Source organism: Malania oleifera, chromosome 1, assembly GCF_029873635.1.
Source record: "Malania oleifera isolate guangnan ecotype guangnan chromosome 1, ASM2987363v1, whole genome shotgun sequence".
Classification (NCBI taxonomy): domain Eukaryota; kingdom Viridiplantae; phylum Streptophyta; class Magnoliopsida; order Santalales; family Ximeniaceae; genus Malania; species Malania oleifera.
Window position 1 is genome coordinate 113040850 of NC_080417.1, and position 21105 is coordinate 113061954.

A 21105-nucleotide genomic window follows, 5' to 3' on the forward strand; every position below is an offset into this window, starting at 1 on the left:
CCCTATTTAGGGCGGGTAGTTATGTATGTTTATCAGGATTTGTGCAGGATGTGTATGTATAGTAGCATTCTGGGGCCATATTAAGGGTCGGGGCGTTACAGTCCTAGTCATTTCTTGAAGTGAATTATTCTTCCTTTCAACAACCAAATTTTTTTAGGTGTACGTGGTGCTGAGAAGTTGTCAAATATTCCATGTTCATCACAAAAGTTCAACATCTTTATTTTTGAATTCTCTACCTCTGCCACTTCTAATGTTTAGAACGCCATACCCCTTTTCATTTTGAAGCTACTTACGTAAGTTTGTAGGCACCCTAATTTTTACCAGGCTTTCTTGGAAAGACCCGGTGCAATAAAGTTCACTTCGAATTCCGAAAATTGGAAGATCCTTTTTTAACATTTCAATTTGATCTTTTAGTGTGATGTTTCTCTTGGACACTTTTAAGAAGAAGGGACACATAAAGTTTGAATGTTCATTCAAGAGAAAGAATGTTAAAATCAAAAAGGAATGGAGAGTCCAAAATGAAACTAAAACAAACTCAAAAAGACCAAAGAAGGTTTGGGTACCAAAAGTAACATCTTGAATCCTTTTTTGTAGGTATGTTTTAGATCCACCCCATCAAAAGACAAATGGTACTTGGATAGTGGATGCTCAAGGCATATGATAGGAGACAAGTCCAAGTTCACCTCATTGACACTAAAGAATGGTGGACATGTCACCTTCAGAGACAATGCTAAAGGTAGAATTATCGGCATCAGGAAAGTCGGTAAGGAACTCACCTTGGTAATTGATGATGTTTTATTGTAGAAGGTTGAGTTAAAGCATAATCTGCTTAGCATTAGTCAACTAAGTGACAAAAGTGTTGACGTAACATTCAAACAAGACAAAAGCATAGTTGAACATAGTGAAAAGCATGACACCTTGTTTATTGCTAATCGAGTTGAAAACGTATATTGCATAAACTTTGAAAACCTGATATCTCAAGAAGTTAAATGCTTCACAACCTTAATTGAAGCTAGTTGATTGTGGCATAGGAGACTAGGACATGCTAGTATGGACTTGTTGTCCAAATTAGCTAAAAAGAACTTAGTTAAGGGTCTACCTAGCACCTAGTTTGTAAAGGACAAGGTGTGTGATGCTTGTCAACTTAGGAAGCAAACCAAGACAAGTTTTAAGAAGAAGAAGCACATCTCCACTGGTAGGCCATTAGAACTTATTCATCTAGACCTGTTTGGCCCCCACCAAAACACAAAGCCTAGGAAGAAAAGCAATACAAATTCGTCATTGTTGATGACTACTCCAAGTTTACATGGGTACTTTTCCCATCCTCTAATGATGAAGTGTGTAAGATGTTGATCAACTTTGTCGCGACATCTCGGACCCTGACCAGAGAGAACCACTCTCTGGAAAGAAAAAAAAATGAGGATTCGACTACAAACTGGAAAAATGGAATGTGTATTTTGAAAAATATTTTTGTGGAAAAATAGTGTATGATGGAGTTACCACTAACCTTTTGGAATGCAATTAGAACACTTGATTGCTGCCCCGTTAGGGGTAGAATCGGCCTGCATTACCAAAGTCAGGCTCAAGAGTACGGTTACGCAAGGAGAAAGTATTAGCACCCCCTACGCGCCCGTTCTTACGAACGATACCAGATTAATCGAAAACTATCCCCAAAATAAATTTAATAAGCCTATCAAAACTACTCCCTTTGAAAAATCAAAAGAATGAAAATACTATATAGGTATTCCCTTAGAACCGGGGCAATCCAATACTCCGAAAAGTCCATGCCCTTAGTTACAATCATGTGGAAGGAAAATCAAGAAAATAGGATATAAAATACGTTGTCGGAGTTTTGAAATCTGTAGGTTTTTTCTAAGTAGAAAAATACTATTCTAGGAGGTTTTCGAAATTTGTTCGGGATGGAAATGATTTTCTGTGCCTAAAAAACATTTTTGTGATTTTTCTAAAGTGTGAAAATATTTTTTTGTGATTTTTGTGATTTTGTAATATTTTTCCCGAACTTAAAAAATAACACAAATAAAATCAATGAAAATTAAAGCAAGAAAATATTTTCAAATTTTTTTGAAAATTTTGTGATTTTTTTATGAATTTTCTGAATATCTAAATAATAATCAAGTGAAATTGAGAAAACCGGCCCGAACTGGTTCAAGGAATGATGAACCGGTCAAACGTTGACCGGTCCGGGGGAAAACCAATTTAAGGTCTTGGTTGAGACCATAAACGCGCGTTGCCTCCTGCATGCATTTGTGTGTGTTCAAGTGTATGTCAGAATGTGCAAGTGGTGCATGAAGTATGCGTGAGCGTGAGTGAGCACGAGCATGCATGCGTGGTGTGTGTATAAGAATGCACATGCATGCTGGCGTGAATGGACAATAGTCAAAGTAATGATGTCATGGGCGATATTGGAATATCTAAGTGTATGTGCGCATGGATGGGAATGAGTGCGCATGCGTGGTGAAGGAATGCATGCATGTGTGTGCATGTGTGGAATGGCATGCATGTATATGCATGAGCACGCTGATGTGTGCATTTGAGTGTGAGTGTGTATGTAAATGTGAATATGTGACTGCATGCATGCATGCATGGGTATTTGAGTGGGTGCACATGTGTGAAATTGCATGCATGTGGGTGGTGTGAGTGCAGGTTCATGAATGAAGGTATGAATGTAGCATGCATGTGTATAAGTGTGCGGATGTATATGTTGCATCCATGTTGCATGCATGTTCGTGCATGAGCCCGTGAACATGTACGTACAATTATGGTGTGAGTATGTGTATGTGTAAGTGCAGGAATGTATGCATGAATGAAGAATGTGCTCAAGTGAGTATGTACATGCGTGTGCATGCATGAATGCTGTGATTGTGTGAGTTTGTAGGAATGAGTGTAAACATGATGTGCGTGAATGTGTGAATTTGTATTAATGAATGTGGACATGCCTGTGCACATGTGTGAATGTGTTGTATGCAAACATGCATGCGTGAGATGGGGTCAAAGTGCTGGCATTATTGTGTGTGTTGTTTAGTGCGTGTATTCCTCCATGTGTGCAGGTGTGTGTGGGTGTGTTTTGGTGCATGGAACGGTGTGTATGAACGTGTTTTAGTGTGTGTCGATGTGTGTGTGGCCATAGGTATTAAAGTGTGTGTACATGTGTGTAACAGATGGTGTTGAAGTGTCTGTATGTGTGTGTACCAGTGGGTGTTAAAGGTGCGTGAGTTAGTGCGTGCATGGGTGTGTGAGACGTGAGTTAGTGCGTGCATGGGTGTGTGAGACAATGTGTGAGTGAATGTGAATAGTGTGTGTTTTTTTAGTGTGTGCAGGTGTGTACAGGTGTATGTGAACACTGGGTGGGTTGGTGTGTGGCAGTGCGCATTAGTGTAAGTTTTCTGTGTGTGTTGCATGCGTGAGTTTTGTCCGAACGGTGCCGAACGGTGCAAGTGTATGTGGGTGTTTTGTGTTCGACTGTGTGTGAAGGAGAGTGTTGTGTGTAATAGTGTGTGAAGGAGAGTGCTGAAAGTATGTGAGTTAGCATGATAGTGTGTGTAAATAGTGTGTGCTTCAGTGTGTTTAATAGTGTGTGTGAGTGGGAGATGTTGTGTGTGTATTGTGTATTTGGAGGCGTGTGTTGTGGTGCATGTTTGTGTATATTTTAGTACGTATACCAGTGAGTGTTTTGCTGCCATGTGTGTGCATGTAATGCATGTGTTGCTGCGTGTACATTGTATATTGGGAGGAGCATGTGCAGGAGACTGTTTTAGTGTGTGTAACGGCATGTGAGAGCTTCTGGGTGCGTTTTAGTATGTGCAGCAGTGTGGGTGAGCTCCTAGGTGTGTTCTAGTATGTGCAGCAGTGTGGCAGTGTGTGTGAACTCCTGGGTGTGTTCTTCAGCATTGTCAACTACCTTTTATGTTGACTTGTAATGCAATTCATCTATCGTGGAGTACACCATACCTTCTCTTTCGAGCGTTCTGATTGATTCCATGATCTTCTCCAGAGGGACTTTCAACTGTCGAGAAGGTTCATCCCTATGTATCCCTGTTTCCTGTCCAGCGTTCGAAGATTGCCGCAAATAATTAAGAATAGTTTGATCAAAAGCTGCAAGTCCTTCAATACTCAATTCCTCAGAGAATTGATTTGATTGGGCAGCTTGATATCCATTTGAACCATTTTGAAGAGAGCTGGGCCGAGATCGATTTGTCTCCACAGGATGAGATGGGGATTCACCTCGCAGCTTTAGTTTAGAATTTTTCAAGTGAACATGAATACACTAGATAAAGTGGAATGTAACCTCATCGAAGTTTGTCACTGGCCTGACAGAAAAGGTAGCTACTTGCCTTTGGCCTTGAAAGCTATTTAGGTGCCCAACAACACGAACATACATTCCATCATGTATATCCTCCATTTCTTTTTTTTCAAAAGTTTCATTACACCATCTCTTGTAGAAAATTCGACCTGTTCCATCATCCAAAGAGAAATCAACATTAGTAACTCTTTCATATTTATCAAAAACCAATCCAATCACTGTAACGTCAGCAACATCAACACCGTCAATGAGAAAATTGGACTTGTCACCGCCAGACTGTGAGGCTCCACTAATCTGCTTCACTGTTACTGGACAAATTCCGTGACTTTCGTGGCTCTTGGCAGGAGAATCGTGACAACGACAATCGATGACGACGTCGAAGAGAGGGCGAGACCCGAGAACTTCAAGGAGAGCTAGTGACGGTGGTTCGCAACCGTGAGTCGTGGGTGTGCTAGAAGATGGTGGCTCAGGTATGGAGGCACCAAGGGGGTGTTGGGTTGCGTGGTTGCCGGAACTAAAAGGAGTTAGGGTGGTGGTTGTGGGTATATGCTTATGAGCACTGTATGGGTGCATGTTTTGTTAGGAGCGAAAACTGCGTGCAGAAAAAATGTGTGCTGTGGCGTGAGGGAGGCAGGAAGTCTGGCAGCCGTGGGTGTTTGTAGTTCATGGTAGCTATCGGAGGTGCGTGCGTGAGTGAGTGTAACGGTGCATGTGCAGGAATGGTTGATGGGGAAGGAAAGCTGGGCTGGTCGTGAATGGGAGCAGATTCGAAGCACCTGGTTCTGAATCAATGCAATTACACAAGCTGAACAAACATAAATCCGAGAAGCACACACAATGAATATGTTGGGAAAATATTATATATGAACTAATTCCCACAAGTAAATCAATGGAGTAATGTAAACAATAAAAAATTGAGACACAAGAAATTTAACTTGGTTCCCTCAAATGTTGAGGTACGTCCACAGGGCATGGCGGTCCAAATCCACTATCACCAAATATGTTGTACAAAGTGGATACAAAAGACATATGTCTTACAAATACACAAAAGTGTATAAACAAATGTAGTAAGATGAAAATGTCTCATCAAATATTATGAACAAAGCTCTAAAGAACCAATCAAAAGACCATAATAAAAGAAATCTCAATATGTTGTAAATAATATGCAGCTGGAGACACACGAAGGAGAAGCAGCAGTATCTTGCTGCAATGAAGAAGATGACCAGCGCTGGTGCATAGGCGTGCTGCAGGTACTGGCTGCAGGCACTGGTAGCTGCAAGTGCTGGGAGTTGGGTAAGGTTTTTTGTGAGTGGAAACAGAATGAATAAAAAATGGGAGAGGCGGCAGCTTACTGAAAAATGGAGCCAAAAAGTAAAAAGGAGATGAAGGGGCTATTATAATTGCGTGTGAGGCTTGGGCTGGAAGCTCAAGAACAGCTCCACTTTTTGCTTTTACAGGGAATCCAACAAACATCAAAGAGTGGTGCAGCTTTCAAGTCAAGGGTATGGGAGGGACACCCAACAGAATACTGAACAATAATACGAAAATGGAATAATGCAACGAAAACTCAAATACTCATACCACGATAAATATGACAATGAACACAATACATGAGCAAGCAGACCTGTAAACAAAACAAATATATATGTGTGTGCAGGAAACTCACAGAAGCAGGAGGCTGCGTTCATACGGCCAGGAGGTGAGCCCATGGAGATGGTGGCTACGGTGGAGATGGTGGTGCTGGGATCTGGTTGGAGGTGCCCGCGAGCTTGTTGGGTTGAGGAAGCTCGGGTTCTGGTTGTTGATGGTCTGCAGGGAAGGAACCGTGTGTGACAGCGGAGCTGTAGGATGGAGAGTGAGAGGGGTTGGCCAGAGATGATGGGGTCTAGAGGTCTAGGTCTGGGTGACAATGAAGGGTGGTGACTAGATCTGGTGAAGATGGAGCAGGGGTGACTGGGAGAGATGAAGACGAAAGAGGGAGTGGGACGATGATGGGGGAGGAGATTGAAGGAGATGAGGAGGAAGATGAGATGCTGAGGGAGAGGCTGGTCCACGAGTGGTGGCAGTGAGAGGGAACAGAGGAAGATGAGAAGGGTGATAGGAAGAAAAAAAGAATGCCCCGTGCGTGAAATGCATAGTGGAGTCTGGATGCCGCCCCCCCTCATGCCTGTGCGAGAACAACCTTTTTATAGGCTCTAAAGCCCTCTCATTATTTGGCACCACAATTGGTTCCAGGGTATATTTCACTCCCGCGCACTGTTAGGCAGTTTTGAGAGAATCTCTATCTCTCACATGCTTTCCCCTCTTCAATTATTCTAATGATTATTATTATTATATTTTTTGTTTTTTTTTTGTTTTTTTGTTTTTCTCTTTGCTCCTTTTTTTGTCCAATTTTAAAATAAGAAACCTGATTTAATAACACTTGATTCCCGAGAATTGGAAAGACCCGAACTCGGTAAGACAATTCGGTAAAAATTCATTTTAAAAATTAAACGACTCGACTCTAAAAAATTTGAAAATTTTAGAAAGACTCAATTTAAAAAAAAAAAAAGCTCAAATCAGAAGATTTGATTTTAAAACAAAACGAGACTTACTTTAAAAAAAAAATAAAAAAATACCGGGACTAGATCTTAAAACAGGACTTCCAATTAAAATACTAAGACTCAAATAGAAATACCGATATTCGACTAAAGATACTGAGACTCAAATTAACACACTAGGACTCGAATTAACACACTGGGACTCTAATTAACATACCAGGACTTGGTTTTAAAATACCGGGACTCCATAAAAAACAACGGGACTTGATTAAAGACATTAGTACTCAATTAAGAACACCGGTACTCGATTGAGGACATCGAGACTCGGTTAAGAAAATCGGGACTCAATTAAACATACTAGGATTCAAATAAAAACACCGAGACTTTGTTAAAAACAATTAGGACTCATTGGAAACAAATTAGGACTCGACAGAAACACAGGGACTCAATTTAGAACATTGGGCTTTTAAAAAAGGATTTTCCAATTTTTGGAATTCAAAGTGAACTTTTATTGCACAGGGTATTTCTAGGAAAGCCTGGTAAAAATTAGGGTGTCTACAAACTTACGTAAGTAACTTCAAAATGAAAAGGGGTATGGCGTTCTAAACATTAGAAGTGACAAAGGTAGAGAATTCAAAAATAAAGATGTTGAGAACTTTTGTGATGAACATGGAATATATGACAACTTCTCAGCACCACGTACACCTAAAGAAACGGAGTTGTTGAAAGGAAGAATAATTCACTCTAAGAAATGACTAGGACTGTAACACCCTGGCCCTTAATTATCTTTTCAATATTTGAGATTAGAGAGATATGGAAAATTACAAAAAAAATAGAAAAGATAAAAATTGAAAAAATAAAAAATGTTTTGGGAACATGAAGACCATCCCCGGTACCTTGTCATCCCAATACACTCACTCTCACGCACTCTCACAAAAATCACCGCATGTTAGCTTGTTGGCCTTGACCGGGCCTAAAACAGGTCGACCCTCCTTGGACTGGTTCTTTCCCGAACTGGTTGGGTCTTCTGAACCAGTATGAAACCGGTTTAGTCTTCCATTTTATATCTCATCTTCTTTTCAATTTTTGTGAATTTTGCCTTAATTCCTTTTTTGTTTACTTGAGACAAATATTGAAAAATCACCAAAAAATGTATTTGCACTTGAAAAAATCACAAAAATTATTTTTAAGGTCTGTTTTCGTCCCGAAGGAGTCCAAAAACCTCCTGAAATATTATTTTTACACATAGAAAAATCTATAGATTTCAAAACCACTGAGAGCGTATTTTGTACCTCATTTTCTTGATTTTCCTTCCCAACGATTACAACAAAGGGCATGGTGTAATGACCCGAATAAAAATGGAATTTAGATAATTAAAATAAAGGGAAATGGAAGCCGGAAACAGAAGGAGGTAGTCGACGAATGCGAACTTTGGAAGGACTAAAGGAAAGGGGGTCAGTAGGGCTTCGTTGACGAATACAGGGGATTCGTCGACAAAGGCTTTAAAGATTTCGTCAATGAACACAGGGGGGCTTCGTCGACGAGAAAATACCGAGAGGGGTTCTGAGGCAGCCTGAATTTCGTCGACGAATACAGGGTCTCGTCGACGAAATTTGTGAAGGACTCGTCGACGAAGAACGGGCTCGTCGACGAAATCCCCTGTTTTATATATACGAAAATCCAAATTTTTTATCTTATTAAGGAAGCCATCTCTCTTCTCTCTCTCTCCTCTTCGGTTCTCCTTGTTTCTTTCGTCGATTTCGGGCTAGATCTTTGCCGGATTGATAATCCGAAGTCACTACGACGCTCTTGGCGGAGTTCTCTCCAAATCTACTAGAGCGGATCGTGGGAGAAAGTTAGTTGGAAATCATCCCAGAGTTGAGGTAAGGCTTTTTAAGCTATATTTGGTCTTGTGCTAGTTATAAGAAATGTTGTGCACATGAAAATACTGAAATTTAATACTGGAGGTTTTCAGTCTCAGGGTATTGGTCAAGGAACCCCTTAGGTGTTAAACTTGAATGTTTTTAGGTAAAAACTTTCTACTCAATATTTGGGATTTTGACAGTTGAGGAAAGTATTGTATGCTTAGAAATACTGAAGTTTAATTCTAGGACTTTTCATTTTCAGAGTGTTGAGTTAAGAACCCTACGGGTGCGGGGAAGATATCTTAGTGGCTTTGCAAGAATCAGGTAAGGGGATAAACTAAACTAGTTTCGTTTTGAGAAAGTGCATGTATAAATATATATAACATCTGATTTCAAGAGAAATAATTATATTTATATATATATATATATATATTTCATATTTGGGAGAATACTGCGAAAATGATCGTATGTTGAATATGTGAAAATCCGTTAGTGTGGCATGAGTATAAAATGTTTGAGAAACTGTTTTCTGGGAATGTGATTATGACACCGGTTTTTATGATAGAAAAACCGGCGTACGGGCCGAGATATTTTATATATGTATGATTTGCCGGCATATGAGTTGTGCTATGTGGATATGTTTGCCGGCGTATGAGCCATGTTATGTGGATGAGATTTGCCAGCATACGGGCTGTGCTATGTGATTTGCCGGCGTACGGGCCGAGCTATGTGATTTACCAGTGTACAGGCTGTGCTATGTGATTTACTGGCGTACAGGCTAAGTTATGATAAAAAGTGTAATACCGGTGTACAAGCCGATGATTTTATGATACACGTATATATATATATATATATATGCAAAATGATATGATTAATGTGAAAATAAATGATATGAGATATTTATGTATCACGATTTTAGTATATGTATATGATATCAGAACCTGATTGGCTTGGTTTAGGCTAGCACTTGCACGGTATCGTTGCTATGTGTCCATGGTCTTCGTGATCATGATATATGTGTTAATGCCGCTGTACGGAGTGGTGTGAAATTAGATGGTCGATGTGGTTATTTTCAAAAAGTGTGCTGTTATCGCCCCTGGTGTACGGACCAATCTGGGTAGACCCATCGGACCTACAGACTAGACTATTGACTTAGCAGTGGTCAGCCAACCATTGTCAGGTTCCACCTTCGGGCCACACAACCCAGTCATGTGGGGGTAATACATGACAATAGCCAGCTAACCTACCAGGATTGTTTTATGATATTATTATTATGATATGAGATGAGATATGTTTATGAAACGCAGTATGTTCTGCCATGTTTTGATGTACTTATGTTTTCCCAGATTTGATAAACAGTATTGTATATGATATGTATGGTATATGTAGAACACGGTATACTCATGTTGCCACACACTAGTATTAGTTTATTTCCCTTACTGAGAGGTATCTTGTAACACCCCGACCCCGAGAGGCCTGGGATATTAACTTTTTACTACTGATTTACAGCGGAAGCAAAATACACTCAATTCTTATTAAACCAGAGCACTAATATTCCATATTACAATCATTTATTTCAAAAGAAGACAAATTACACAAATATAAATATCTGAAACCATACTAATATTTCTAATAAATCTTTATTTTTCTAATCCCCACCCGCATGCTTGTTAAGCCTGATTTCTGAAATGTCCTTCAGAGTTATCTGAAATAAAATATGATTGGGGTGAGACGACGCTCAGTAAGTAAATAAGATTATTATTAGTGTGTGGCTAAAATGAGCTTTTAAAGAATTTCGTAAAACAATATTTAATACTATAACTTCAAGACTGCTTTTAGAATAGATATAAATTTAAAAATTTCTGCATAAAACTTTTGTCATCAATTTCAACAGTAAATTTTTATAATCATATATTATAACTGTTAAATTAAACTTTTAACTTTAAAACTGTAAAAACATTTAATGATAAACATACATATACTTTTCCTTATACGTTTTCCTTAAATCGTCATTTAAGCACCAGAATGATCCTTTTCACGTAAACTTATACTTTTCCTTCAAATCATCAGTAACTTGTATACGTAATTAAATATGTATAAACATATATTATAAAAACCACCCTTAGGCTTGTTTGCCGTAAGTCATGTTTACCCCCATGACTGGGTTGTGCGGTCCGAAGACTGGACTTAGCTGGCTGGCCGACCAAACTAAATCAACGTACGTAAACTTTAAGTGAGATTTTCCTTATTAAGTCCTGGTCCGGAACCAGGTGTGCACTCAGGAGAAATCCACTAACATAAATAACCACTTTGTAAACAGTGTGGGTGCACTCTGATCCGTATAAACTTTAAGCTGCGGTACCGAGCATCTGTAACTTTGAACTTTCGTTGCCATAAGGGGTTTTAAAATCATCTTATTATAATTTATGCAATTTAAAATAATATCGTGAAAATCTCATCTTTACTTATATTTTCATAAAAATGCAACGTAAAAATAAACTCATGCCACACAATTTTTGTGTTAAAAATATATATAATTTTACTTTTGAATAGAAAGAAATGCTGAAAATTTACCCGAGGGGATTAGAACATTTCTTAACCCAAAAATAGGTGCAGGTATATTAAAGATAGAATTGATATAATTAAATATAAGTAAAAATAAACTCATGGAAATTTTGTGGAACTAAATAACATAATTAAAATTTACGTACAAAATAAACTCGGGTATGAATTTAAAATAAAAAGAAACTAACATAATCAAAATTTACTTACCTTCTTCTTTTACCGTGTGCTACGAACACAATAATTATCTTTAAGAAATGAGATCGGAAAGAGTGGGTGATTAAGAATTTATTCAAAAATTCTCTCTCCACCACAAATTCTTTCACTCACTAATCCTTCTTTTCCTTGGAAAATTGTTGTGAAAAATGAAGGTTGAGAGCTCCCTATTTATAGGAAAATTTTGGGGAAGAAATAGAATTTATAAAAGTGTGGGGAGATGGGTGAAATTATAATTTTTTTAAAAAATTAAAGAATGGGCAAGGGATGGGTAAGGTATGGGTTGAGTGGAGGCTATTTGGGAGTGCTTGCCACCATTCCCACTAAATAAATTTTTAATTAATTACTTACCTAATTAATTAATCCATTACCTAACTAATTATTTTATTATTTTATTATTTTTCTTAATCATTATTATCATTATTATTATCATTGTTATTAATTTTAAACTTGAGTGGAGGCCATTTGGGAGTGCTTGCCACCATTCTCACTAAATAAATTTTTAATTAATTACTTACCTTATTAATTAATCCATTACCTAACTAATTATTTTATTATTTTATTATTTTTCTTAATCATTATTATTATCATTGTTATTAATTTTAAACTATATTTAGTATTTATTTTATTTTATTTTATTTTTGAACAAGAATTAAATTTAAATTTTAAAAACTCATGTGGGCCCCACATGGTCTTGTGGGCCCCACACAACTTCGAGACCCGAATGGATCCTACGCAACTCGAATAACTCTTATACGATTTTATGCATCCTACATAGCTTTGAGACTTGTGAAAACCTCCATACGGCTTCGGGACTCACGTGAGCCCCACACAGTCTTGTGGGCCCCGCATAGGATACCTATATTATTATTATTTTATCATATATTTCTACAAATTATATCAGTTAAAACATTATTTTATGTACTTATTTACGTATATAAACAGTGTCTTGTGGCTCCGGGACTCATGTGGACCCCACATAGTCTTGTGGGCCCCACATATGATACCTATATTATTATTATCTTATTATGTATTTCGACAAATTATGTCTGTCAAAACACTATTTTATGTATATATACTTATTTACGTGTACAAATAGTGTCTATCCTGTTTATCCTATGAAATTTCATTCTGACCAGGCCGACCTCTAGGGAGCGACTGAGCCGCAATGGTCTCTGAGCACTCGCTAAGACAAGGTCTTTCTTAGGCATCAAACATGGAATCAAGGATCCTACAGAAAAACACTTCTGTATTGATATTAACTTAATGACTATTTTTATTATTTTATTATTATTGTACTTTAATCATATATATATATATATATATATATATATATATATTTTTGGGTCATCACAATCTCCCCTCCTTACAAAAATTTCGTCCTCGAAATTTGCTAATTTAAAATGAGTACTGTATAATTGGTTTGCGCTATTAGAAAGAGTAAATTGATTAATGATTTAATTAAGTCTTAGAATAGATTGAGGGTCAATTTGACTAAGTATTTTATTTTGGGAATTGAAGTGTGAATCGTCGGTCTAATAGTGGTTGAAATGGAAAAGAAATTCAGAAGATGTGGAAAAGGATAATTATATATATGTACATATATTATACATGTCCTATAAATAAATAAAAAATATACGAGATCTGGCCTTTAGAGCCTTAGATCAACGTCAACATCTATCGCAGTACTAGCGGTGTCACTGCTAACCGCTTGTGTTCTTTCTTGGCAGAGTTGACCTCTTATAATGTCGCCGACTTGGGTCGGAAAAAGGGAGAGGACGCCCATTTGTTCGGCGAAGGAGGAAGAGCTACTCTCTTCCCGAGTTATTGGGGGCCCATATATGAGTCTCATTGCGAATCGGGTTTCCTTGAAATGGTGAAGTAGGCCAGCATTATCCGAAACCCTTAGTGTGGTGACTGCGATATTGCCATTGTAAGGGATATGGCTCATTGGTGAGATATTAGTTGTAAGTTTCACAGTCGGAATATTCTCGATAGGCAAGAGGGTTGGAAGAATGGCAGGGGCACTGCTCGGGTCGGTAGTGGCGGAGGAGGTAATATGGAGAATTGTTGGGGCAGTAGTTGAGATAGTGGCTTCTCCAACTGATCCCCGCCTACGCCTACGGTTCTTAAACCAAAAGCGTATATTTTTCGGCTCGATTGGACCATACCGTCGGAGTTGTGCTGCAAGCAAGATAGTCTGCTCCACTGAAGGGAGTTCCCCTTGACTGTTGTGGAAGACCTCCTCTAGAATCTCCAGCTGTGCCTTACCGGGTTTCCATCTTTGAATCGACGATCTAGTGCTGCTTTCAGCAACTTCGGGAGTTGGGTGATTTGGCAACATTTTCGAGTAATGAGACAACTAAGAGACAAGTTGGGAAGAGCTAATCACTACAAACCGAAATGTGATTGTTCAAGATGATATAAAGTTGTGATGTTTAGAGTTTGAGAAGGGCAGACCCCTTTTTATAAGGGGATGGCCGCGTGTTGTGGAAATCGAGAGAGAGCGACGTGTACTACGAGATTTGAGGGAGAGCGACGCGTGTCACGGATATCGAGCAACGTGTTTTGCACAAATCGAGGGAAAACGATGTGTGTCGTGAGAACCGAGAGAGGGTGACACGTGTCACAGATATCAATTAACGCTTTTTGCACAAATTGAGGGAGAACGACCCGTGTCGCGAGAACCGAGAGAGGGTGCGACGCGTGCCTCGAGTGATGCATTTTTCAAAAATCGAGGGAGAGCGATATGTGTCGCGGAAATCGAGCAAGCGACATGTATTGCAAAATTTGCGGACTCAAGGTTCTTTTTATATTTCTACATCTTTATTAATGCTTTAACTATAATTAATTTCATCCTTATGTCACTACTTGGGTGGGTGGCCTAGTGGTAAGGAACCGGCCGTGCATCCATGTGATCACGGGTTCGAATCCCCACTACGCCCAAGTGGTCTCATGCCCTGACCTTGCTTCGGGGGTAAGTGAGCTATAGCCGATGATTTCCACCCATGAGGCCCATTTTTTTTTTTATAACCACAAGAGTACCCCTTTTATATATATATATATTCCATTAACATTAGTATTATTATTATTATTATTAGATCAAATATATGTTGGGCATGTTTAGCCAATTGATGATTTGATATTGGTTAGTTATTTGAAAGAAATTAGTAAATTTTTATATTGCTTTCATTAAAAAATATATATATATTTTTTTATATAGAAAATTTTAAGTTGTATTAACTTTTATAAATTTATACAAAATTAAAGATTTCATCAAAATTTGTACTCCTAAATTAAACTTGGATACTTGATGGAAATTGAATATGTAATGGGAAAAAAATAGATATACATATTTAACTTGCACATGCTAAGGGATTATATATATATTGAATTTAAATATAATAAGTAATATTTAAATGATATTTAATTCCTTATATACTAATACAAAATAAAGATTTTGTCAAAATATATATTCCTAAATTAAGCTTGAATGTTTTGTTGATAACTGAATATGTAATGTAAAAATACATATTCATATCCAACTTATACATGCAACGAAATTTTGGGTAAATTCAGATTTCATAATAGACCGTTTGTTCATATCTATTTGTATGTGTAGCACTTCTAAATTCAGTAGGGTCTAATAGGTTATTTCTTATAAATTTAGTGAAAATAACAACAGTAAAAATAATTAAATCTCAAATTTATTATTATATTTATATATAAAAAAAATTTTAAATTATTAATTGCATTTGACAATTAATTATGAATCATCAATATGGGTACGTGTTTCTACAAACATAAATAATATATTTAAATTAATTAACGTGTCTTCAATAATACTACTATTTTTCTTAGAGAATTTATAATTATTACCTGTCCTTGGGAGCCTTCACGTAAATCTCATTTCCTCCAATGCTACTATCTTTAGGATCTATTCTTAAATAATGATCAAATGTTATTTTAAAATCATAAATCTATTATTAACGTATAATAATATAACAAACTAAAATAAATATTTTAAACTACCCAATCCTACCCAAATAATGTTTTATATCTAAGCTTTAGTAAAATTTATATATTAGAGTATGTAGAACTTATATCCTATGCTCACTAAATAAATTTTTAATTAATTACTTACCTTATTAATTAATCCATTACCTAACTAATTATTTTATTATTTTATTATTTTTCTTAATCATTATTATTATCATTGTTATTAATTTTAAACTATATTTAGTATTTATTTTATTTTATTTTATTTTTGAACAAGAATTAAATTTAAATTTTAAAAACTCATGTGGGCCCCACATGGTCTTGTGGGCCCCACACAACTTCGAGACCCGAATGGATCCTACGTAACTCGAATAACTCTTATACGATTTTATGCATCCTACATAGCTTTGAGACTTGTGAAAACCTCCATACGGCTTCGGGACTCATGTGGGCCCCACACAGTCTTGTGGGCCCCGCATAGGATACCTATATTATTATTATTTTATCATATATTTTTACAAATTATATCAGTTAAAACATTATTTTATGTACTTATTTACGTATATAAACAGTGTCTTGTGGCTCCGGGACTCATGTGGACCCCACATAGTCTTGTGGGCCCCACATATGATACCTATATTATTATTATCTTATTATGTATTTCGACAAATTATGTCTGTCAAAACACTATTTTATGTATATATACTTATTTACGTGTACAAATAGTGTCTATCCTGTTTATCCTATGAAATTTCATTTTGACCAGGCCGACCTCCAGGGAGCGACTGAGCCGCAATGGTCTCTGAGCACTCGCTAAGACAAGGTCTTTCTTAGGCATCAAACATGGAATCAAGGATCCTACAGAAAAACACTTCTGTATTGATATTAACTTAATGACTATTTTTATTATTTTATTATTATTGTACTTTAATCATATATATATATATATATATATATATATATTTTTGGGTCATCACATGTCTCACTCATAAATTTCATAAACTTTTCAGGAGCCCCAGATAGGAGAGCGGGGAAAGCCCCGCTGACATAGTGTGGATTATCAGCCCTTTTTGAAAGGGTAAGTTTTTGGTAGGGACAGTTGGGTTTTTATGGGAATTGTCCCTAGATACCATTTTTGGAATGTATATACGAAGAGCTAGTGATTGTAGTACTTTGGTATGTTGTATTACACATTATGATGAGATGTATATGATTTTATGCTTTCTGCTGCTAGGGCTTCTGCTTTATGTTCTGTTATATCCCTGGTACCCATGGGTCCAGGTGGATTGTGACCTGCTGAGTTGTGATGTTTGATGTTGATATTATTATATATAAAAAAAATGCGTAGAAAATGAGCGGGTCGTGACACATGGACTCTTCCGAGTATTGGATTGCCCCAGCTCTGAGGGAATACCTATATAGTATTTTCATTCTTTTGATTTTTGAAAGGAAGTAATTTTGACAGGTTTATTAGATTTATTTTGGGGATAAATTTTTATTAATCTAGTACCGTTCGTAAGAATGGACGCGTAGGGGGTGCTAATATTTTTCCCTCGCGTAACTGTACTACCGAACCTGACTCTGGTGACGCAGATCGATTCTACCCCTAACAGGGTAGCAATCAAGTGTTCTAACCGCACTTCAAAAGGTTAGTGACGACTCCATCACACATTGTTTTTTCAAGAAAATCTTTTTCAAAATCACACATCCATTTTTCTCAGTTCACAGTCGCACCCCATTTTTGCTAGAGAGTGGTTCTCTAGCTGGGTCCGGGACGTCGCGATAGTTTGGCGACTCTTCTGGGGAACTTAAAGAGTCAAGCCAGTAATTAGTTGAAGATTATCCCAAAATTCAAATTTGATAAGCCTTTGAGAGTACTCCCTGTCGTTTCTATACAGATTGATGACTTGGTTGCATATATGTGAATAATTGTGTGTATAAGATTAATTGTAAATGCTTTGCTTGCTTTGGTATTTGGATAAGCATGTGATTAGTTCTGATTATTTTTGTTAAGCAAGTGATTAGTTATATCTTGAATAAGCATGATGCTTTGTCCTCTGCTGTTTTTTTAATCATGTGTTTAATTCTGAATAATGGATAGATGTGGGGTAGAGGGTGTAGGCTGAAATTGTTAAACTCACACACCTTCACAGCTCTATATCCGAGCTTTCCCTTTTAGGATTAAATAGGAGTGTAATAGTGTCAGTTCCCATGTGGCATGGCCTATGGGGACCCGCGAACCACTCCGCTCAGTGCGAGCTTTGTCCGGACCTCTTTGAGGGAGGATGAAGTTTCAATATGGGGACCTTTTGTCTATATGGATTAGAGCCTAACCACACATGATTGTCCATAATCCCTAGCCTAGGGTAGAGCCTCCGAGAATCCTATGTACATACTGTTGGACGTCCCAGTCCGGGAGTATATAGTCTAGAGGGGGGGTGAATAGACTTTTTTCGCGGAATATGTGTTTTTCTGCAAAATAAAAACTCTTGGCAAAATACAAGAAATTATATTGTAATATAAATATAAATCATGCACAAGATATAAAATAAAGAGTGTAAGGGAGAGAAAGAACAACACCGGTATTTTTACGTGGTTCGGCACCAAGCCTACGTCCATGCCTTTGCACCAAGCCAAGGATTCCACAATCCACTAAAGATACTCACTCCTTCACCGGTGAAGAAGTCTTACAACTCGAGAACAAATCCCTACACTCGAGAACAAATCCCTACACTCGAGAACAAACCCCTACCGCGCTCACCAAGAGCCTTCGCTTTGATTCACAAAGAACCTTACAACAATGGTTTACAAAGAACCTTACAATAGATTGGAAATACAATTTAATGATCCTTAAATGAGCCAATATGAAACATAACCAAATCCTCACTCTATTCTCTCAAGGAATGAATCTTACAAGATAAGTGATCAAGAGAGGATTGAGCACTTGTGAAGAATAACTAAAATGCAAAGTGCAAAGTGCTTAGGTTTTGGATAAAATGATATTTTTCACAAATATGATCAACAATGCTCAAAACCATGTTAATACAGGTCTAATAGCTTGTATTTATAGCCCAAGAGCCAAAGGAGCCGTTAACTAGCCGTTGGGGGGAAGAAAAACTATTTTATTTGGTAAACTAGCCGTTTTCCGCCCGTTGTAGTGATTCTGCCTGTTGAATTCGTCGACTAGGCCCTGCACTCGTCGACTAACCATACACTGCGCCTCGTTGACGAATCCCCTGTGTTCATCAATGAGACCCCTGAATCAGAAAAAGTAATAAACATTAAAGTTGTGGAATTTTGTCTTAGCTTTCCAGGGACACCAAGATTGTCCCATTTGTAATTTTATAGCAAAAGTTATGCCCAAAATACCAAAGGGTGTTCAGGACTCAAGGCTGCACTACGGTAGTGACGATTGCTTTGTTTTTCCTTGTCAAAAAGCATTTTAATGACTTAAAACATTCTTGGACAAAAGTATATGAAATATATTGAGTCTAATGAAAATTAAAACTTGTCCAAGTGAGTTTCCCCATAAATATAAGATATCTTGTTTTATGAAAACATATTTAAAAATTTGTTTCAATATCTTATATGCTTAGTATGTCCTTTATTGAAAATATGCTTGACTTTTAGGACTTTAGGATGTAGAGCTAGTTTTGTAAAATCGGGACCAAGTTTTGAAAATGTTTATAACTCATATATTACTTAACACTTGTCTCATTTTGAAAACTTAATTGAGTATAGGATTATTTTGACAAACTATTTGTTTTTTACTTTGAAAACTATGAATTGTGAGTTTGTTACTTTTGTGCAGATCCTATATGCTCATGTGTCCTAATATGCTTATGCAATGGCTCAACTCTTACTCAGAAATCATGCAAGACACACACCGCAAGAGTTATAATACGCACTCACTCACACAACCCTTATTACAATTAATTTATACACAATAAAAACTTCGGGATGTGCTTTGGTGTTTCTGAGTTAGTGTCCTTCCGATCTTTCCTATTTGATGTCTACTAGGTCCGATCTTTGCTTCTGATTTGGTACCTCTGTGTATCTGACACTTTGTACCTATACTAGATAAGATCTGCAAGGATGGAAAATACTAGAAACAACAAATAGGTTAATATCATCAAAACATATAAACCAAGATAGTGTAGCTGACAAGGCTAACATTCTCCCCCTTTTCGATGATGTCTAACCTATTAAGAATCTACTTAATCTTTGCATTTGTGTTTCTTCTTACTAAGGCTTATTGTGCAAAGATAATCTTACTTAGAACCACTAATGGGTTGTTATCATCAAAACAAGACAATTAAGCTACATACCTTCCCTGGGGTCGGGACAGAAGCCATATCCTTCTCCACATGTTGTAATCCATGTCTATTGTATATATGTTTTGAAAAAAGCTTTGTGTTGTGTACATCCTGCACCTATGTTAGGCATTAGTATCACTTGGCAAATGTTTCGAGAAAAGTTTAGATCATTTTTTAAAAAGTCAAATTCTATCTCTTAAAGTACCCTACCCAAGGGGGAAAGGGATCATTCATGGGATCATTAAGGTTTTTCCCGGAACCTTGGCCAAATGATTGTTTAGGTTGCATTACATGCATACATGCACGCATGTTCTTCTCCAATGGGTTGGTAATCACTTTCCGACTTCTTGTCGGGTCAAATTAAAATTCAGAATTCCAACATTAAGCCCACTTCTACTCACCACTACAACACCAGTAGTAAAGCAAAGATCATGGCAGAACAATTGGACAGCAGAATCCTGGGAATTAAACAATGGCAATAAAATCTTAACAACAAAATGAATAAGCTTTTAGACTTTATGATGAACAAGGGTAAGACTGTGCAACCACAAAATGTCAAGGAAGAGTCAGACCCCGCCTATCCTCTGGGATTCACCCCGTTACACAGGTAGACCTCGACACAACCTTCGGTGGCCGCAGAAAATCCCCCACCCAATGGTGTTTCATTCATTCCTACCACACTAACACTAGGGGTCCTAGCAGTCGGAGTACCCCCGATAATGATGACAGATGTGGGGGCAAACAGAATCACAACTGAGCGTCGCTGTGACGTACTTGAAGAATGGTTAAAGGCCATCAAAGGGTCCAATTCATTCGGTCCCATTGATTTGATAGACCTTTGCTTGGTGACGAAGGTCACTCTGCCACCGAAATTTAAGATGCCTGACTTTGAAAAGTACAACTGCACCCAGTGTCCTTAAGCCCATATATTGATGTACTGTCAAGCAATGGTGGCGTACTCAAATGATGAAAAACTAATGATGCACTGCTTTCAAAGCAGTTTGACTGGGTCAGATATCTGTTGGTACATTCAGTAAGATAAGGCTCAAGTCTGTACTTAGAAGGACTTGGCCCACGCCTTTGTCACTCATTACCGCCACGTAACGGAGATGGCACCTAACCAAATGATGCTGCAAGAAATGGAGAAGAAATCCACTGAATGTTCAAAGAGTATGCTTATAGATGGGGGGATATGGCGATCCAGGTGGATCCCCCAGTAAGCGACCGAGAAGCCATTCCTTTATTCGTGAGCACACTGAAAGACCCCTACCGCATGCACCTTCAGG

General features: G+C 37.6%; 1 pseudogene; it reads right to left on the reverse strand.

The window, feature by feature from the left end:
* Positions 1-3922: 3922 nt before the first annotated feature.
* Positions 3923-20642, reverse strand: LOC131148266 (replication protein A 32 kDa subunit A-like; annotated as a pseudogene).
* Between the last annotated feature and the right edge of the window lie 463 nt (positions 20643-21105).